Here is a 20,223-nt window from a genome sequence, read left to right as displayed (position 1 = left end):
GCTGTTCATGTCGCAACTCATGAAGAGGAAGCGACACAGGCTGATGTGGTTGTTCTTGCAATATAGAACTTTGGGATGGTTCTGTTGCAATGTTATTTTCCTTCCCAGAAGGAATAACCAGCAAAATATGCTCCCTGCTCCTCCAAGCTGAAGGAAATCCCAGGATAGTCTATGAGAATACCAGAGAGCTGAGGTGTTTGGGTAGTGCTTTGTTTTAACATCTGTTTATTTACAAATATACAAGCTGGCGGGGAAAATGTTGGCACACAGAGAAGTGCTGAGTCTATGGCTGCGTCCAGCTGGGTATCAAACAGACAGGGCTCTTTTATTGGAATCTCCTAGTACAGATACATTTCAGGAGTCCTGTGCTAGGGGCTAGTCTGTGCTCCTTCTCTCTTTCCCCCACTCACCAGCATTTCTTCTCAAGCCTGAATCCCAGCTAGAGCCACGCAAGGCCAGCTCAAGAGATTTTGCTGTCGGAGAAAGAGAATCAAATGACCCCCCTTCACCTCTAAGGTCAAGGTACATGGGACTGTATCCAACAAAGATGTTCCATTAGAGCAAGGACTTCTGCTTGCACAACAGAACTTCCCCTCCCTCTCCTCAAGGATTTTTTTTTAGCTAAAGCTTAATGTCATTGGCCATTAGGCTATTAGGGAAGCATCTGCCTCTTCCCTTCCCCCCCCCAACGTGTAGGCTATACAATGAAAAAGAAGACATTCACTTTACTAGGCCCAACAGAGGAGCATGGCACAGACCCAGCCTTGAACTTAACAACTCGCCTGGTTGCCATAGGTGATGAGGAATACCATGCAAGCGAGTGAGTGCTTGGTTTCTGGCCTAGCCACAGAGGGAGGGGGTTCCTCTCACCTGCAGTAGGCATAGAAATGCAGTGGGCTGGTGGAAGAGGAATGGATTGCCCTGTCTCTTCTGCATCAGCCCACCTGATAGGAGGCTTTTCTTTTTTCAAAGTCTAATAGTCTGCATTTTGATGCTAGACACATAAGGGGGAGCTCACTTTTCTGGGAGAAAGCCACTTCCTACCATGGTGGTGGTGAAATGGCGGAACAATGAATGTGGTAGTTGCTCCACTAGCAGACTGCCATGTTCAGGTCCAATGCTGGATCCTACGGAAAAGTGACAAGGCTGGAGGGCGAGGCTGGCCAAAAGTTGCTGGACCATGGATAGCTCCAAGTGAGCAACTTGCTCCAACAAAGCTTCAGGTGAGCCTGAGGCTTTTTAACTTCTTCAAGCCTTTTAAGTGTACCTCCTTCAGGCTCTACCCCACTCAGAGCCTTAAAGGGCTAAACCTCTGGCTGGAATATGGGCACTTTTCTGTCCATAGCCTCCCTCTTGGTGCACTCCCTGGGCCCCTGGACTGGTGACGTACAGTGAGAGGCACCTGGTTCTTCAGGTTCAGGGATGGTGTCTGTGAAGGTCTGGGCTCTGGCTCAATAGGCCCTGGTGGTGTGGGAGGATCCTCTGGGGGCTCCTGCCCTACAAACTCAGATGTGCTGGTCTCCCTATGTTCAGCAGTTAGCTCGGAACCCAACCTGACCCAGCTTCCCAGCTGATACCCCTGCAGCCTCCACATCCAGCTCACTGCTCAATTCAGGGGTCATGACACAAACTTCGCCACCCCCACCATAGGATTACTGTGCTGCTCATGTTCGTTTAATTGCTTGGAACGTTTTCTTGATGCTCTACAATGTCTCTCTAGCCTAGGAAGGTGCTTCCAATGGGAATCTTCTAGATCTTTGTTTTGTTTTTTAAAAAAGCCACTATGCAAGACATAGTTAACAAGCATGGCCCAGCTGCAGTCTAGGAAATGGAAAATGCCGCTTGCAAAATCCACTTCACCTTTTTCAGAGTATAAATACAGTTTTTATCTTATTCACACTAACAGGGCTATCAATGCTTCTCATAGTGGTGCTGTTTATACCAGATTCTTTTATTGTTTGGTTATAATTAAAGAATGTTCTGTTTTTGTTTTGTTTTTAAAAATGAAGCTAGCATACACATGCACACGGATGAATGATTTGACATTTAAAAGAATAGGTCGTGCAATGAGGTTATATGGAAAAGTTGTTATATTTCATTTTAGTTTATTGAACACATTCATATAAACATTTATCCCAGGGCAGTATTCAATACAATTTAAAATACAAATCAACACTAGAAATCTACAATAAAACTTTCTTTAAAATAAAGCAATGGAACAGCAAAATGGAACGCGGAGGTCTAGGTAGCTATCTTGTTTAACAGCTATATACCTATGCAATGATCCTGGGAAGAGGGATTGACTGTTAAACCACTCTGAGAATTGAAGCTCTGTGAGGGGAATAGGGGTCTCCTAGCACCTTTACAAACTGCAGTTCCCAGGATTCTTTGGGGGAAGTCATGTTTGTTTGAAGATGTATGATACTGCTTTAAATGTATAGGGCAGATGGGGCCTCTGTCTTTGTAGCTTTTCCAGTCTGCTTCCAAGATCAGATTAATGATCTTGTGAAGCAGTTACACACACAATACATTTTCAAGGTTGGTCTCAAGGTGGGCTAACTATTAGCAAAGCTGTCTTAATCTGTCATAATTACAGACCCATACAAAAAAATAGATCATGAACGACATTGGGTAAAAACTATCATTCGGTCTCCACCTACTTTTTCTCACACAAGTAGGGCTGGCATCGCAAACTGGAAGCAAGAGTGGATGTTTCTATATTTTCACAGCATATACTTGAGTTTTTCTCTAGATTTATTACACATCATTTCACCCAGCCATCATAATTACCAATGGTGGTGATGACACATTACAATTTTTCTATATAATTAGAGGTTGCTGCAGTGGGGGAGAGGGAGGAGGTTTCTTCCCAGTGCAAATATCCTGAACCAAAGTGATTGTCTTTTAATCCCTAGAAGATGGGAAATAATACATTTAGGCTGCAATCCAATATACAATTACCTGAGAGTAAATTCCACTGAACCCAATGGAGCTTACTTCTGAGTAGACTTAGTGATGCAGCCTTAATGATGAATGACACCAAACTCACTACTGAGAGAATTGTTACCTTTAAATTTGCTGAAACAGATAAAAGATTTGTATGTGTTTGATCTTCTCTTATTTAATTACTGGCAAGATGAAGCATGGTTGAAAAGTGATGCCTAGTTTAGGTAGCAAAATAACATTGGGTAAAAGCTATCATTTGGAAACTTGGTGGCCCAATGGAGATTTCATCAGCCTTTAATCTGTGCTGATCAAAGCAATCTGCCCTGACCCCAATGATGTGGAATCCCACTGATCAGACTCCCTGATGAAGGATTTTCTTTTCTTTTATTGTTACCAGGTTTGGGAGAAACTTCCCAGCAGGATCTCAAAGCTCTCTTTGTTCACTACCTTTGACTAAGCCAGGCTTAAAGTATATCAGAGCATGCTTCACATCCAACTCTAAATGTCTAAAGGCAACAGCGGAGACAGCTGGGCTGGTGACAAACGGCAGAGAGTTGGAAGCAGTTTGAAGAAGCAATTACTGCTTTTGGGGTGTGAATACACACATTCTACCTTCACCTCTGGCAAACAAGTTCTGCAGGTGTTTGGACTGTATCAGGAACCTGCAATCCTTTTTTGACCACAGTGGGATAAAAGAAATATGTGAGTACACTATAGGAAGTGATGCCTCTTTCAATAATCTCTTGAAAACGATTGCCAGTCTCCTGTCCCTATTTACCTTTGAGCCAACCAGCATTTGCTTCTGTGTTCCAAGACTGTAGGTCTCTCCCTTGCTATATGAAATAGATTCCTGGGGCAAATTAGTATACTGAGAACCAAATTACACGTTCTACACAGTAGAATGTCACTTTACACTGTTTTTTTGTTGGTGGTTTAAACAAAAAGCAGCCATCGGAGGCAATTCTGTGTAATGTGCAGTTCATCCCTCAGACTCTGTCATCTTCTATGGCCACCATGCCCCCCGAACTCATCCCCATGCTAAGTGCCCCATAACCATCTGTGCAATCAGCTGTCCAGCATTCACAATGTGCAGCTTCCAGCATATGGAATGTCCCAGGGGAGGTCAAAGTATTTGCCTTTTCCTGGAGATGTCCTGCACCTGGTCGGAAGCTACAAAACTCAGCTGGCAGCCCAGGCAGCTGCTGTGATTCCAAGGGTCTGTATCCCTTGTAATCACATCCGCAGAGGGGCCATGCTTATAATGCTAAGCCCAAATTTGTTACCGCTTCCAAGACATCAAAAGCTGGGGGAAGCCAACTGACATTGCATCATTGCAGCACATGAACAAGCCTGCTTTAACTGTTGAGAGATCAGGGTGGTCCATATCAAAGGAGGCCATAAGGGTGTCTCCAGAGGGGTGGATGGAAAATGCAAATGGAAGTGTGGCATCAGATTCACAAATCTTGATCAAAGGCTACCTAGACCTGTGCTCTGCTGGAAGGAAAGGTCCCTTCCCTACCTCTTTCATATCAACACACCCACTCTTCATCCTCCGCGTGCCTACTCTGAGGGAAGCTCGGAGGATGGCAACAAGGGAGAAGGCCTTTGTGATGTTCCTATATTAATGTATATATGGTAAGTGTTGGTTGTTTAGAAGATACATGGTAAGTGGAGTGAAAGAGGAGGGGGAGTGAATGGGCAGTAGAATGCTAGATGATTGGCTGAGTGTTTAAAATGGCTGAACGTATAAAAGGAAGAGAGACAGTGGAATCTGAGAGGTGGTGGTGGTGGATGAGGTGAACTGAGTGGGTTGCTTGGTGGGGTTTAGAGAGTTGTTTGCCAGGAGAGAGTGGAGAAGGAGGGGGGTGGAGTTCGGATTAGTATTGAGTAAAACCATATGCTTATGTGCCTTTAGAAGAAATCTTGTTAATCTTGTTAGCTTTGTTATCTGTAATAAATACTTAATTTGGTTTACCAAAGGCCTGATCCTTGGCTGGGGTTTCACAGACCAGAAGGGAGGGTAAGGTAATGACCAAGGCTGAAGGGGAACTGTAACAAATGGTGGCAGTGGTGAAGAGAATAACAATACCAGTATTCAGAGTCTCTGGGGATACTAGTATTAGGACGTGACTGGTGGTTGCCTAGCAGGGGGATCTGTTGAGATCTGTGCTAGAGCGGGGAGAGAAACAATAAAAAAGGACAGTCCGGACTGGTGGAGTCCCTGGTGGTGCCTAGTGACAGGCAGTAGCCATGCGCAGGTAGGAACCTGACAGGGAGAGCCAGGGAAGGGCGTCACAGGTGGTGGCAGTAGCGGTGGGATACGAAACAAAGAAAGTCCCAAAGACACGTGGTGACAAAGGAGACTACGTCACAGGTGTTGGCTGTAGCAGTGGTACGAATACTGGAGAATCCCTAACAGTGCTGTGACAAACAGAAATAACAAAACAAGATTTCTTGTGAGAGTGACTGGCAAAGAGTGTGTGGCAAAGAGTGAGTGAACTCAAACACCATGGCTGAATACATAAAAATGAAAAGAGAGGAGCTGGTGGAGAAGTGCATAAAATTCAATTTACCTCACGAGGGTAAAGGGGTAGATGAATTGAGGGTAGCACTTATAGGATTTGCTACTGCCCAGCAAAAACAACCTGTCAGAGAAGAGACCCCAGAAGGATACTTAAGCAATCCCGCTTATATAGAGTACTTGAGAGAGAAGTTAAGATGGGAGGCTGAGGAAAAAGACAAGCAGAGGGAGTTGGAAGCTGAGAGATTGAGGATGGAAGCTGATGGGAAAGACAAGCAGAGGGAGTTGGAAACTGAGAAGTTGAAGATGGAAACTGAGAGAATGAGAATGGGGTTTGAGGAGAGGGAGAAGCAACGAGCAGTGGATGCCGAATTACAAGTAGAAAAGTTAAAATTTGAAAGAGAGAAGTTTCATTCTGATGAAACAAGAAAGGACAGAGATGGAGCAAAAATAAAAATTACTCCAAAGGACTTTGCTGTCTATGAGCCTGGTCAAGATCCTCAAATTTACCTCAGCACCTTTGAAAAAGCAGCTCAGTTGTGGGGGCTACCTGAAGATAAATACATGCAGTATTTATCAAACCTGATTAAAGGGGAATTGGCTGAGGTATACCAATATTTCCCCTCAGACAGGCCCGTCACCTATGCTGAATTCAAAGAAGCAGTGTTTAAAAGATTCAGACTGGGGCCTGATTATTTTAGAAAGCTTTTCAGAAACTGCCAGATACAGACAGGGAGGTCTTTCGTGGAGCTGGGGGCAAAACTGATGGACATATTTGGGAAATGGCTGACAAGTGCAAAAGCTCAGTCTGTGGAGGAGGTGAAAAACCTCATGATATTGGATCAATTATACCATCAGTTACCACCAGAAATAAGGCTCCTGGTCAAAGACCGTTCTCCTACATCGGTGCAGGAGGCCGCAGAGATGGCAGATCACTTCGCCTCCAACAGAACTGGCTGGGTGGGGAAAACATCAAGAGATTTTAAACCCAGACCATATAATGCTGGCAGAAGGGATGTGGTACCACAGCGAATGAGTCCTCCATTAAAATCTGAAGGGCACAGGACACCCCAGAGTGGATCTGTGTACCCTAAAAGTGAGGAGAAATTATGCTACAAATGTGGTAGACCGGGGCACCTACGTTTTCAATGTGAGGTTGCCAACCCCATTAGTAATCCTGCTCAGACAAGGGCAGTGAAAACAGAGCCCAAGGCTTTAGAAACAGCGAAAAGGTTCAGTTCTGCCAGATAAACTGGACAGAAGTAACAGACCTTGATTCAAGTCTGAGAGAGGAAGTGAGTGTACAAGGGGCAAATTATTGGGCATTGCTTGATACTGGTGCCGCTCAGACATTACTGAGGCCAGATTTAATAAAATCTGAGGTAATATTACCTCAGGAAACTGTGACTATCCAAGGAGTGAGTTTGCCTGTGGCCCTGGTGGAAATGACTTGGAGAGGCCGAGAGGGCCGATATAAAGTAGGCATTAATGCCCAGCAACAAGAACCAGTAATACTGGGAAGAGATGTAATGGGAGCCCAAGGAAAGATCTATGTAGTGACCAGACAGCAAATTGGCAGAGAAAAAGAAGCCATATTAAGGGGGGCTGAAACAAACAGGGTGGAATCTGATAACCAGCCTCAGGTCACCATAGCAACCACTAGCAGGCCTGCTGAAGGAGACAAACTGTATCAAGTGGTCTCTGATCAGAAAGAAGCAGAGCAATTCAGGGAAGAGCTGCATAAAGATATAAGTTTGAAGCAGATAAAGGAACAAGCTCTGACCCAACAGATTCCTTTCACTGACAAACTGAGGAATCAAGTTGTGTGTGAGAATGGGGTTTTATATAGACTGTGGATGCCTGCTGAGAGAAAGGATGAATGTGAACCAGTGAAGCAATTGATAGTACCTAGCAAATACAGAACCAGATTGCTAGAGGTAGCCCACGATGTCCCATGTGCAGGACATCTGGGAATAAAAAAGACCAAGAGGAGATTGGCGGCACACTATTATTGGCCAAACATCTCCAAAGATGTAAAACAACATTGTCTATCTTGTGGAATATGCCAAAAGGTGGGAAAAAGTGGAGTAAAGACTAAGGCACCCTTAAAGCCCCTTCCTATAATTGGACAACCCTTTTATAGAGTGGGAATAGATTTGGTGGGCCCTTTTTCCAAACCCACAAGGCATGGCAAGAAATATCTATTGGTGGTGGTGGATTTTGCCACCAGGTACCCAGACGCAGAAGCGCTAAGATCTGTAGAAGCCCCTGTAGTGGCAGAGGCTTTATTAAAAATCTTTATGAGGCTGGGTTTCCCTCATGAAGTGCTGACGGATCAAGGCAGTGTATTTATGGGAGAAGTGATGCAATGTATGTGGAAATGTTGTGGTCTAAAACATCTAAAGACCACTACTTACCATCCCACCACTAATGGGTTAACAGAGAGATTCAATGGTGTTTTGAAGGGCATGATCAGAAGCTATGTTCATGATCACCCACAAGACTGGGATGAACGTTTGGGATGCTTCTTATTTGCATACAGAGAAGTCCCTCAGGAGTCAACAGGCTTCTCACCCTTTGAACTCATGTTCACTAGAAAAGTGAGGGGACCTTTGGAACTATTAAAAAATTCATGGGAAGGAACCCTGGGAGAGTACAAAACATCTGTAGTAGATTTTGTATTGGAATTCCGCAATAAATTAACATCAATGATGGAGGTGGTGGAAAAGAATTTGAGTCAAGCACAGGAGAAGCAACGTTACTGGTATGACAGAACAGCCAGGGAACGTGTGTATGATGTGGGAGATATGGTTATGGCGTTCATACCCAGGAAACATGACAAATTACAGGCTAACTGGGAAGGACCATATACCATCAGAGAAAGGCTTGACACAGTGACATATGTAATCACCACAGACCAATTAAACAAAAGCAAAGTGGTTCATGTAAATATGTTGAAACCTTACCATACCAGGGATGTACAGGTGTTGCAAGTTACCTTATTCCCTGAGGGAAGTGGGCCTGAACTTCCAGATTTGGTACAGGAAAGCAAAGACAAAGGAGGGGTAGATCAAGTGGAATGGTCAGAGGAGGTGAAGGAGGAAGTAAAAGAAGAGATTCTGAGAGTTTTGAAAACCTATAGGAATCTCTTTAGCAACAAACCTGGCCGAACCAGTATAGTTATACATTCCATTGATACTGGAGATCATGCCCCAATCAGATCTGTTCTGTACCGTGTGAATGGGAAAGTTTTGAATGAGATCAAAAAGGAGGTGGAAGATATGCTGGAATTAGGAGTGATCAGGAAATCCATCAGTACCTGGGCCTCAAGTATTGTCCTGGTTCCGAAGAAAGATGGAACGACAAGGTTTTGCATTGATTATCGGCTAATCAATAAAATTACTGTCCCAGATGCGTATCCTATGCCTAGGGTAGACGCAATGTTAGAGTTATTGGGGGCAGCAACCATTATCTCTACACTAGATCTCTGTAAAGGATTTTGGCAAATGGAACTAGACGAGCAATCCAGAGCCAAAACTGCCTTCAGTACACCAGATGGGTTATATGAGTTTGTGACCTTACCCATGGGACTAAGGAACTCACCAAGTTCATTTCAGAGGCTAATCAATACTGTGTTGCGAGGCATGTCAGATTTTGCAGTGGCCTATATCGATGACGTGGCCATTTTTAGCAAGTCGGTGCCTGAGCATGTCCAACACCTGACAACAGTATTGGAGGCCTTAAGAAAAGCAGGCCTCACAATAAAAGCTAAGAAATGCCAGTTTGGACTAAAGGAAGTAATCTATTTAGGACATAAGGTGGGGAGTGGGAAAATCACCCCCTTATGGAGCAAGGTGGAGGCAATACAAGCGTGGCCGATCCCCTTAACCAAAAAACAAGTAAGGGCATTTCTGGGTGTGGCTGGATTTTATAGGAAGTTTGTGAGAAATTTTGGGGAAATAGCAACCCCCTTGCATGAATTAATAAAGAAACAGTGTTCTGAGCGTGTGGTATGGACGGATGAATGTCAGAAGGCTTTTGATCTACTGAAGCAAGCCTTGTGCCAAGGACCCATATTAATAGCACCAGACTATGAGAAACCATTCATCGTGGCTACAGATGCGTCGGACCTGGCGCTGGGAGTCGTCTTGCTACAGGAGAGAGAAGGCACCAGACATCCAGTGGCGTACCTGAGTCGCAAGCTGACGCCGAGGGAGAAAAACTATTCGTCGGTCCAGAAGGAGTGCCTAGCGGTCGTGTGGGGACTGAACAAGTTGCGCCCATACGTGTGGGGACGAAGATTCACAGTGACTACGGATCATCGGGCCTTGTTATGGTTGCAGACTATGAAAAACCATAACACTATGCTGCAGAGGTGGTCCTGGGCCCTACAGGACTATCAAGTGGACTTCCAGTTCATAAAAGGCAAGGACAATGTACTGGCCGATGGGCTTTCCAGGCAAGTGGCTGGGACTGCAGTGACGTGACCAGACGGAGGAACAAAGAAAGACATTTTCCCCATAGAGACTTTTATTTGTTAACGCGACGTATAAATCCTGGAACAGGAATAATACTCTGCCGTTGTTTTAAGGGGGGGGGGAAATGTGATGTTCCTATATTAATGTATATATGGTAAGTGTTGGTTGTTTAGAAGATACATGGTAAGTGGAGTGAAAGAGGAGGGGGAGTGAATGGGCAGTAGAATGCTAGATGATTGGCTGAGTGTTTAAAATGGCTGAACGTATAAAAGGAAGAGAGACAGTGGAATCAGAGGTGGTGGTGGTGGATGAGGTGAACTGAGTGGGTTGCTTGGTGGGGTTTAGAGAGTTGTTTGCCAGGAGAGAGCGGAGAAGGAGGGGGGTGGAGTTCGGATTAGTATTGAGTAAAACCATATGCTTATGTGCCTTAAGAAGAAATCTTGTTAATCTTGTTAGCTTTGTTATCTTTAATAAATACTTAATTTGGTTTACCAAAGGCCTGATCCTTGGCTGGGGTTTCACAGACCAGAAGGGAGGGTAAGGTAATGACCAAGGCTGAAGGGGAACTGTAACAAATGGTGGCAGCGGTGAAGAGAATAACAATACCAGTATTCAGAGTCTCTGGGAATACTAGTATTAGGACGTGACTGGTGGTTGCCTAGCAGGGGGATCTGTTGAGATCTGTGCTAGAGCGGGGAGAGAAACAATAAAAAAGGACAGTCCGGACTGGTGGAGTCCCTGGTGGTGCCTAGTGACAGGCAGTAGCCATGCGCAGGTAGGAACCTGACAGGGAGAGCCAGGGAAGGGCGTCACAACCTTCTCAGTGGTGGCCCCCAAATCATGGAATGATCTCCCTGATGAGGTGCGCCTGTCACCAGCACTGTTATCTTTTTGGTGCCAGGTCAAGACTTTCCTCTTTTCCCAGGCATTTTAGCATGTGTTTTAAATGGTTTTAAATTATGTTTTAAATTGTTTTTAAAAGATGTGTTTTTAAATTTGTATATTTGTTTTCAGTTATTGTAAACTGCCCAGAGAGCTTCAGCTATGGGGCGGTATATAAATACAATAAATAAATAAATAAATAGTGTGCCACTTGCTAACAGCAAATGCCTGAAGAACCAATACTCTAGTCGATGACTCAGTCAGATTAAACCATGTTGCCTCCTATAAGGAAAAATAAACAACAATCCAGCCAAAATTAAGGATTTTAAAGTCAATGTTATTAAAATGGAAGAGATTTTAGCATAAAACTATTGAAATAAATGTGACTTTAAAATCTTTACGCTTGGCTGGATTGTGCCTCAAGAGTCATTAGCCGATCTCACCTGGGGCAAAATGCCTTCCTAATTCACAAATAGAGGGCACATTACACCAGGAAGTTCTCCTGAGCAAGCCCGATTGAAATGTGTTCTCTTGCATTGCGCCCATTCATTTCATTGGAGTTTACACAGGAGACATTCCTGGTGGATTCTCTCATAGTGATCAGCTAGATCTCAACCATGAGCAAATTAGCGATGGGAGCTAATTTCAGCATTTGGGACTTTGGGAATATAAACTCCCCTAGTTCAAAAATACATCATGAATCAGGAACAAACACTTCTAAATCAGCCTTCTCCAACCTGGTGCTCCCCAGATATTATGTACAACAACCCCCCTCCCCCTGCGGCCCCAGCCAGCATGGCCAATAGCCAGGGATAACAAGAGCTGTCATCTAAAATACTGCAAATTGGGGAGCCATGTTTTACACCTTTCATAGGTGCAGTGCACAGTTTGTAGAAAATTGTTGAGGGGCACTCTGCCTTTTCTCTATGCAAACAAATTGGTGCTATTGCTCAAGTCCATGCAGAGAATGGGGATTTGATTGCAGAGGGCGCAAAGAAGCTATTAGCCCTTGGAATAACTGGTCCAGAAGAGCATGAACTGTGTCGCCCAGAAGAAGTAGAAGCTGAAGCCACGTTGAGAGCAATCACCATAGCAAACTCAGAAAATTGCCCTCTTTATGTAGTTCATGTGATGAGCAAGTCTGCTGCCAAGGTGATAGCGGATGCACAAAGGCAAGGGAGAATTGTATATGGTGATCCTTGAAACAGATGGCACTCACTACTGGCATAAGGAATGGCACCATGCTGCAGCACATGTCATGGGTCCACCACTGAGGCCAGATCCTGCCACTCCAGACTTCTTGATGAACCTTCTAGCAAATGGCAACTTGACCGTGATAGGGATGGATAACTGTACCTTTGACATCTGCCAGAAGACTTTAGGGAAGGATGATTTCACCAAGATCCCAAATGGGGTGAATGGTGTGGAAGACAAAATGTCAGTTATATGGGGGAAAAGGAGTGCATAGTGGCAAAATGGATGAAAACAGGTTTGTTGCAGTCACCAGCATGAATGCAGCTAAAATGTTTAATCTGTACCCAAGGAAGGGAAGAATAGCAGTGGGCTCTGATGCTGACATTGTCATTTGGGACCCAAAAGCTACAAGGTATGGTCTGTGTAATCAAATCTGATCCATCCATCCTGTCTCCGGGCAAAATAATAGGACTGCCTTTTTTTTTAAAAAAAAGACATAAATCCTGATGATGGGATGATGTCCCATTTGAATTATTCACGGGTTATTTGGTGCTAGCCACTGCATATTTACACAAAGGCTTTGTCTAGTCAGAATATTTTCTTTAAAATCTGTCTGTATTGCTGATCATATAGGAAAGCAACATTGCTTGTACATTTACATTAATTGATGTATTCCTGAAGATGATATTATATATGGGTGCAGAGGAGGGGGAGCCTCATGTAGCACCTGAGCCTCAGGGAAGCATGAGCCATTAGAGGTGCACCTTCTCCGATAAGATCTATCTGGCCGCCAAGCAGGGGGCCGCCGCTGCCACCATTTACAACTACGGTGGAGGGATGGGGAATGACATCCAGGCCATGACCCACCCTGCTTCTGCGGGACTGGCTGGTGCTGGGGAAGCTTACTCATATTTTGCCATCAGAGAAGCTGACCAGAAGTTCAACTGAAGGTGTCGGACTTGCAAGCATAGAAGGAAAGAGAGAGAACCAACTCACAGCTTTGTTGGGGGCAACCTGAGATGTTTCTGCCGCTGCAGGCACCTGCACCACCCTGTATTTTCACTGGAAGTTGTAATTGCTGTTTTTTTTAAAAAAAATGTTATTTGTTATTTAATTTTTGTAAATTGTATTGTTTTATTGATGTATTTTTATATTGGTGTTTTTCTTGTAAGCCGCCTTGAGGGGCAGGATATAAATAAACTATAATAATAATAATAATAATAATAATAGTTTTTAAAAAATGTTGAATAAGCAAAAGCACCATACTGATGCAGACATCCATGAAACGCTGATGGGCTGTAAGCCAGCATAAAGAGAGAGTTGTGCTGCTTGAAAGTATGTGGAAGGGTTTGGCTTAAATATATATATATGAGCCTCTTAAAGTTTAAGCGCCTTCCACTTACTGTTTACAGAGAAGTGGAAGAACTGGCAGCAGAGAGGGCAGGAACGGACCTAGATGTTCTTGAGCCTCTTCAGGGGAAAGGTGGGAGGGCTGTGGGAGAAGGGTCATTGCTCAGGGGCAGGGCAAAAGATCCCAAGTTCAAACCCAAGCATCTCCAGGTAGGGCTGGGAGAGATCTTAATCTGAAACCTTGGGGGAGCCACTGCCAGTCAGTGTAGACAGTGCTGGGCTAGATGGACCAATACAAGGTAGCTTTCTATGTTTTTGTGTGTAGGAACATACTTTCTTGCTGGGTTCACGGGACTTGTACTTTTCTGTGCCTCACAGCAGCTCAATACATTGCAAGAGGATGCACAAAAACCTACAAGTCCAATTTACCCCAGCAGAAGATGCTCCTCCTTAGCATATATAGGAGTCTCTAAGCCAGTTAAGGAAAGCCCTTAGCAGCAAATGCTCAGAATGTCCCAGGGTCTTTTCTCCTAAATGCTCAGAAAAACCAAACACATTCCGAGATAAGCTGGAAAGAACTCACCCATCACTAGAGCAAATGTTCCTCTCAGTACTGTCAAGGAAAATGTACTGGGCTAGTCAGGCTACCTCATCAACTCTCTCCAATGGTGATACATTTCCTAGAGAGAGGGAAATTAACCAAAGTTCATATGCATGAGGAGGAAAGCCCTTCTTGGCCTGGTGGTCCACAAGTGAGGCAGTGGAATGCAAATCAGAAGAGATATTTCATAAATGCATCCAACTTCTTTGTCTCGGAACCACAAATCTTCCACTTTGCCACCTGCCAACCTATCAGAAGAGTATTCCTTTCTCTTGGATAATGCCGACAAATTGAACTTGGCTTTCATAATCGGCATCAACATTTTAGTTGTTGTTTTCTTAATGATCAAACTCTAAGTATCAATAACATATCAATGACTGTATAAACTGTTTCCACCAAAAGAGATAACCCCGAAGGAGGTGGCTTAACATTTCAACTTAAGTAAACAGTTCACATTTGTGAAATGCTTTCACAAATGATGGTGGAAAGCTGTATTTGCTTCAGCTCCTCAGCACTAATCTTTGCTTTCATGTGTCTGTAATTGCTACTGAGCTGGTTAAATGCTATTTCCATAAAGAGCATCAGTGAAGCCAGTGGTTCTCATCATTAGGCAATTTTCACTAATTGTAGGTTTGTGGCTTCAATTTGCTCAATGTGTATAGCTACCCTCTTCCAGCAAAGTAAAAACCATATAAAATAAAAAAGAAGGTACTGGAAGTGATACACACATCTGTCTATTTCACAGGCACCCACCCTGCATAACCCAGCATAGCTTCAAATTGCTCTTTAGGCCTTGTTTTAAACTGGTTGCAATACAGTATGCCACTCTAATCAGGCTCTCACATTTTTCACAAAATGTCATGTGTGTTTATTATTGGATTAGGCTCGAGAAAGTTTAATTTTAGATCTTGTGATTTAAGAGGTGCAGTGAAGATTAAGTGCTAGGCATAATTAAAGATGCTGGTGTAGTAGAGTGAATTATAAACCTCATTAAGTACAGTGACCTAGACAAGTTCAGGAGATAAGCTACAAAGGATCTCCCTCCCTTGATCCTAAAATTATTAGAAAGTAAATGTAACACACTAGCAGAAAGACATACATAAATTGGAATGAAACTGATAATTTATAAACTTTTATTGGACAGTAGCCCTTTTCTTGTGTAACTGATCCTCTCTCTATTTGCAAATTATTCTGTTTGCTATAAAAGTGAAATATTTTCTCCCTGTGAAATGTGCACAAGAATAGCAGACACACAAGACTATGACTGCAGCAATTAAGCATAACACAATGCTCAGAGCAGCAGCAGCAGTACCTAGAAGCAGACTCAGAAGAACTTCTGCCCGCACACCCATCCCTATACTAGAGTATTCTGCCCAGGCTTTTTCATCTGTTTCAAGGAGTGGGAGTAAAAATGGACCCCAAAGAATGTAATCTCCTAGTCTTGGCTAATTTTGATATGTTTAATGAGGAGTTGGCTTACCACTTAGGAACAGGAGTCTGAGGATTTTTGTTTGCTTGCTATAAAAATGCTTTGCTGCCACATCAAGAGCAATAGAGCAGTCCAACAGTGTACCTTTCCAAAGCTGAAGAATATATCACGATGGAATCAACATTATGCCATGACATAGCATTGTTCCTGTGGGCATTGGGGGGGGGGAGATGGCTGCTCCCATTTTCCTGCCTCCTCATCTTCTGAATGATATTGTGTAGAAATCTGCACATGTTTAGAATACTGTATAGGAAGGTTGTGGCATAGGTGTTTAAGAAAATGTGGACAAAGGAATAAATACATAGATTTGATTCTTGGCATGAATTAGAATCAGCTTGTTTGCAATAAGCTTCTCTAATGAGCTCTGCTCCTAAAATTATATCAAGCATCTGAGCACAGAAAACAAGTTTGTTTTTCTAGACAAATTTGTGAAAGCAGGTTGGCGTTGGATTCATTTATAGTGTATATGAGCATTTGCTGCTACAAACCTCATGGAAATGTGCATTTCTCTCCCTTTTGCAATCAACTGATGTCAAAGTCAATCAGATGCAGTAACTTGATTGGGGGGGGAAATCCAAGAGAACCACTAAACTTGGAAATTGTGCACAGCAGTGCCTTGATTCATGTCCCAGTGATGCAACTGTCAAATTCTTACAGCTGCTATCAATATGTCAGGTTAATGTTTATCTCATGGCTTGAAACCATATTGTAGGAGTGGGTGGAAGTTAGACTGCAATTCTTTGCCCAATTTCTGATGGACCATCTCATGCCTTCCGAAGTACTCCATGTGTTCATAAGCAACAGGGCAAAACTAATCAGGATCACTTAACACAGATTAGTTACACCTTATGCACTTTTGCATTATACATTTATAAGTTCTTATAAATTAAGAATACATAATTGGGCCACATAAATTCTAGTGTGTGTTTTTTAAGTGCACCATGCAAGATTTAAGTTAGCCTGTTTCTGTTTTGGAATACAAAATCCCCAGGGTTGTATCCTGATTTTCTGTAGAGCAAATGGAAGGAAGCCACGTCTGCAGCCCACGTCTGACAGAAGGAATGTCAGTGCATTTTTTCTGGATAAACATTAGTTCTGGACACCACACTTTAAGAAGGATGCAGACAAACTGGAACAGGTTCAGAGGAGGGCAACAAGGATGATCAGGAGACTGGAAACAAAGCCCTATGAGGAGAGACTGAAAGAACTGGGCATGTTTAGCCTTGAGAATAGAAGTCCGAGGGGAGATGTGATAGCACTCTTCAAGTACTTGAAAGGTTGCCACACAGAGGAAGGCCAGGATCTCGTATCATCCCAGAATCCAGGACATGGAATAATGGGCTCAAATTACAGGAAGCCAGTTTTTGGCTGAACATCAGGAAAAACATCCTGTTAGAGGGGTATGACAATGGAACCAATTACCTAGGAAGATGGTGTGCTTTCCAATACTGGAGGCATTCAGGAGGCAGCTGGATAGCCGCCTGTTGGGCATGCCTTAACTTGGATTCCTGCATTGAGCAGGGGGTTGGACTTGATGGCCTTATAGGCCACTTCCAGCTCTACAATTCTATGCTTCTATGAAGCACTTCATTTATACAGGAAGGGAAGGATTCAAAATGTGCAAACCAACCAAGGTTCTACAAATTTGATTTTATGTTTTACAGTGGACTAACACTAAGGGCCTCCCACACAAAGGACTAAATGGAAGATGCTTTATGTTGATTGGCAAGTGAATATACCTGTATCTATGTGACAAGCTAGAGATGGGATCTTTTATACACAACTATCCAAGCAGATTGGGGGATTTGCGGGATTTTATCTTTTCTGTCACATCATATTATTTTTAGTGAAGCTTGACATTTGGACATTTTCTGGAAGAAGACCCAACGATCCCACTACATGCATGGTGCTCACCAAGTTATCATTCAGATCAGGGACACACTAAACTTTCTTCAAATTACAGCTGAGTTGAAACCAGTAGTGTAGTGGCAAATTAAGAAGTGCAGGTTCCCTTCATGAGTCATGCCATGCCCCCTCACAGCTATGCCCCCTTGCACTCTCTCTCTCTCCCTCATACACACACACACTACTTGAGCAACTACTCTTCAGTACATAAGCACACCTGCCTCCACAGCCTCTGCAGATTCACATTGATCTGTCACCAACCCATCACCATATAGAAGAAGAAGAAGGCAGGATAGGAGTCCCCCCCTATGCTGAACAAAAGAGTGGAGGCCTCAGCAACAGCCTCCCATGCAGGGCCAGACCACAGAGGAGGAGGAAGGACAGGAAGGAGAGGCACCTCGCCATGGGCTGCAGACTGGGATGGGCAAATATCCACTTACTTCCAACCCCCCTCTGTGGTGATGGAGGTTCAGAGGAGGCTGCTTACAAAAAAAGTAATGGGACAGTGTCCCAACGCATCCCAACAGGACTACACACATGGCTGAAACTACTCTGCTGAACTTTCACATTTTCAGTAGCATAGAAAAGCCACAGTAATATTTTTAGTGTTTGCTTCAGAAATGCTTGAAAGTGTTTGGCCCCTGCTCTGAGCTGGCTTTGCCTTCAGTGATGTCTGCACAGGCCAAATCTGACTGGATGTGTAGCATCATGACATCATCTGAGTGACTCCCCCCAATCAGATAGTTTCACTTATCTGATTAATCAGGAAAAAGCAGCAGCAGCAGCAATTAAATGGGGAAAAATGGTATCAAAGCAATTGCTGATAGTGTAAACAATGGGAGCAAACCATTTAAAAAGCAAACAATCTCACAACTAAAAATTTTGGAGAGAAAATATTTTTCTTCTCCTGTGCCCTCCTCCTCACAAACACATATACAAGGACTCTTTTCTACCTTAAAATCAAAAAGAGAGAATATTCAGCACAGCTCTGCTTTTAATGAAAGAAATTATACAGCCATGAGAGTGGCTGTATACTATAGCTAGAGTGGATTTTTTTGCATTCCACAATGTTAAATTGAAAATACCCCCATGCCATTCTGATGTTTCCCATAAGCTCATTTCAAAACAAAACCTTACAAAACGTACAGTTCTAAACTCAGTAACGCTTGCTTAACAACCCTCTCAATTTTCATGGCGATACACAAAACAGTCAGAGAGAACAGAGAGTTCAAAGTCTAAAAAGAGAGGGAAAAAATCCAGAGCCTTTTTGGATTTTTTCCCCGAGAGTTCTCATAATCTGTTGAAATTCATTAAAAATCAGCCATGTTCACAGAGTACATGTAATCCTAATACTGACCTTGCCCCATACTCTGACCTTCATCTTCTGCAGTTTAAAAGTTTAAAAAAATGCCTGGCTGATTTTTAATTAATTTAAGAAAATTTACGTTTAACTCAATGATAATGTCAGGCATGCTCAGTAAGAACCAACTGTCAGTGTTCTAAAAGCCAGACTCCCAGCTGCTTGGCTTGGCTAATCAGGGGGCCACACCCACACCAGACCTTTATTTCACTTTAGACACCATATGCTCAGAGGCACATGTTACCGAATTCTTCCAAGCTACACAACAAGTGGATTGGACTGTGAAAGACCAACCCAAATTGTGTTTGCATTTTGACAAATGTGTAGGGCAGTACAATATCTCAGAGAGGAGGTCAGGTCTTGTGCTTTCCTGGTGCATTCACTCTAGCTGCCCAATTTCCCTGCATTTTAAAGTTTGATAGAAATTTCTGTTGGCTATAGGTACATTCTTCAACTGCAAGGTTTTTTGCCTATTAGTGAATCAAATAATGTTCAAGACCAAGGGTGGGTAAACTGCAGCCCTCCAGATATTGTTGGACTCCAACTCCTATCAGCCCCACTCCACATAGCCAGTGACCAGGAATTATGAGAGTTGTAGTTCAGCAACGCCTTGAGGGCCATAGGTTAGCCACCCCTGTTCCAGAGGATCAAACACTGATTTGAAGAATAAACCAAAACTATTATTTAGAGTTAACAGGAAAACCCAGATTTTAATGTGAATTTTTGGAACTCATTTCAGCTGATTGCAAAGTGGTACTTCAACATTTAATTTATTTTGGTTATTTCCACCAGTAATATTGCTCTTCCTTACTCCCATGCAAAATGTATGTTTACTGCATTTGAGCAAAATAGATCTTCAGTCATGTGGTCTGTGCTGAGATACATCCCTCTGGAATTTAGCCTTTAATCTCTGGACTTTCATGGCTTACAGACTGCTTATCATCACCTTGGTAACCCTTAATGAAACAGCAATCACTACGGTTGTTACCACTCTGGTATTTGTAGTTGCATAAACCATTGGGAATTAGTATGGTGCATACTAGATTGTGGCTCTATATTTCGATTTCTTAGATGCTATCTCTATTGTCAAGTAACTCCTTTTACCAGACTTCTCAGGCAGCTATAAAGGCAAGATTTCAATGTCTAAGGATAGTTAAACCACCTTCAACACATTACAGACTCTTGTCTCTTCCCAAAGAACTAGTGATTGGTAAGTTCACCTGGCTCTTCATAACTGTGTATGTCCTTCTCAGTTTTTTTCTTAAAGTAAAACTGCAAGGAGAGAGATCTCAGTGGTAGAACACATGCTTTGCATGAAGAAAGTCCTAGGTTCAATTCCCAGCATCTCCAGGTAGGGCTGGAAAAGAGAGCCCTGTCTAAAATTCTAGAGAGTGGAGAAGACAAGATAGAGCTAGATGGTCCAATGGTCTGTCTCGGGATAAAGCAGCTTCTGATGTTGCTGTGAAAGAGCTCTTCCAACTAAAAATATTGATGGCT

General features: G+C 43.2%; 1 pseudogene; it reads left to right on the top strand.

Annotated features, from left to right (window-relative positions):
- The first annotated feature begins 1,070 nt into the window (after window positions 1-1,070).
- The window catches only part of LOC133389667 (dihydropyrimidinase-like), a 78,713-nt pseudogene continuing 59,560 nt past the window's right edge, over window positions 1,071-20,223 (top strand).

This window comes from Rhineura floridana, chromosome 7 (genome assembly GCF_030035675.1).
Source record: "Rhineura floridana isolate rRhiFlo1 chromosome 7, rRhiFlo1.hap2, whole genome shotgun sequence".
Lineage (NCBI taxonomy): Eukaryota > Metazoa > Chordata > Lepidosauria > Squamata > Rhineuridae > Rhineura > Rhineura floridana.
Note: the sequence above shows the minus strand (reverse complement) of the source record. Positions and strands in the feature narration are given on the sequence as shown.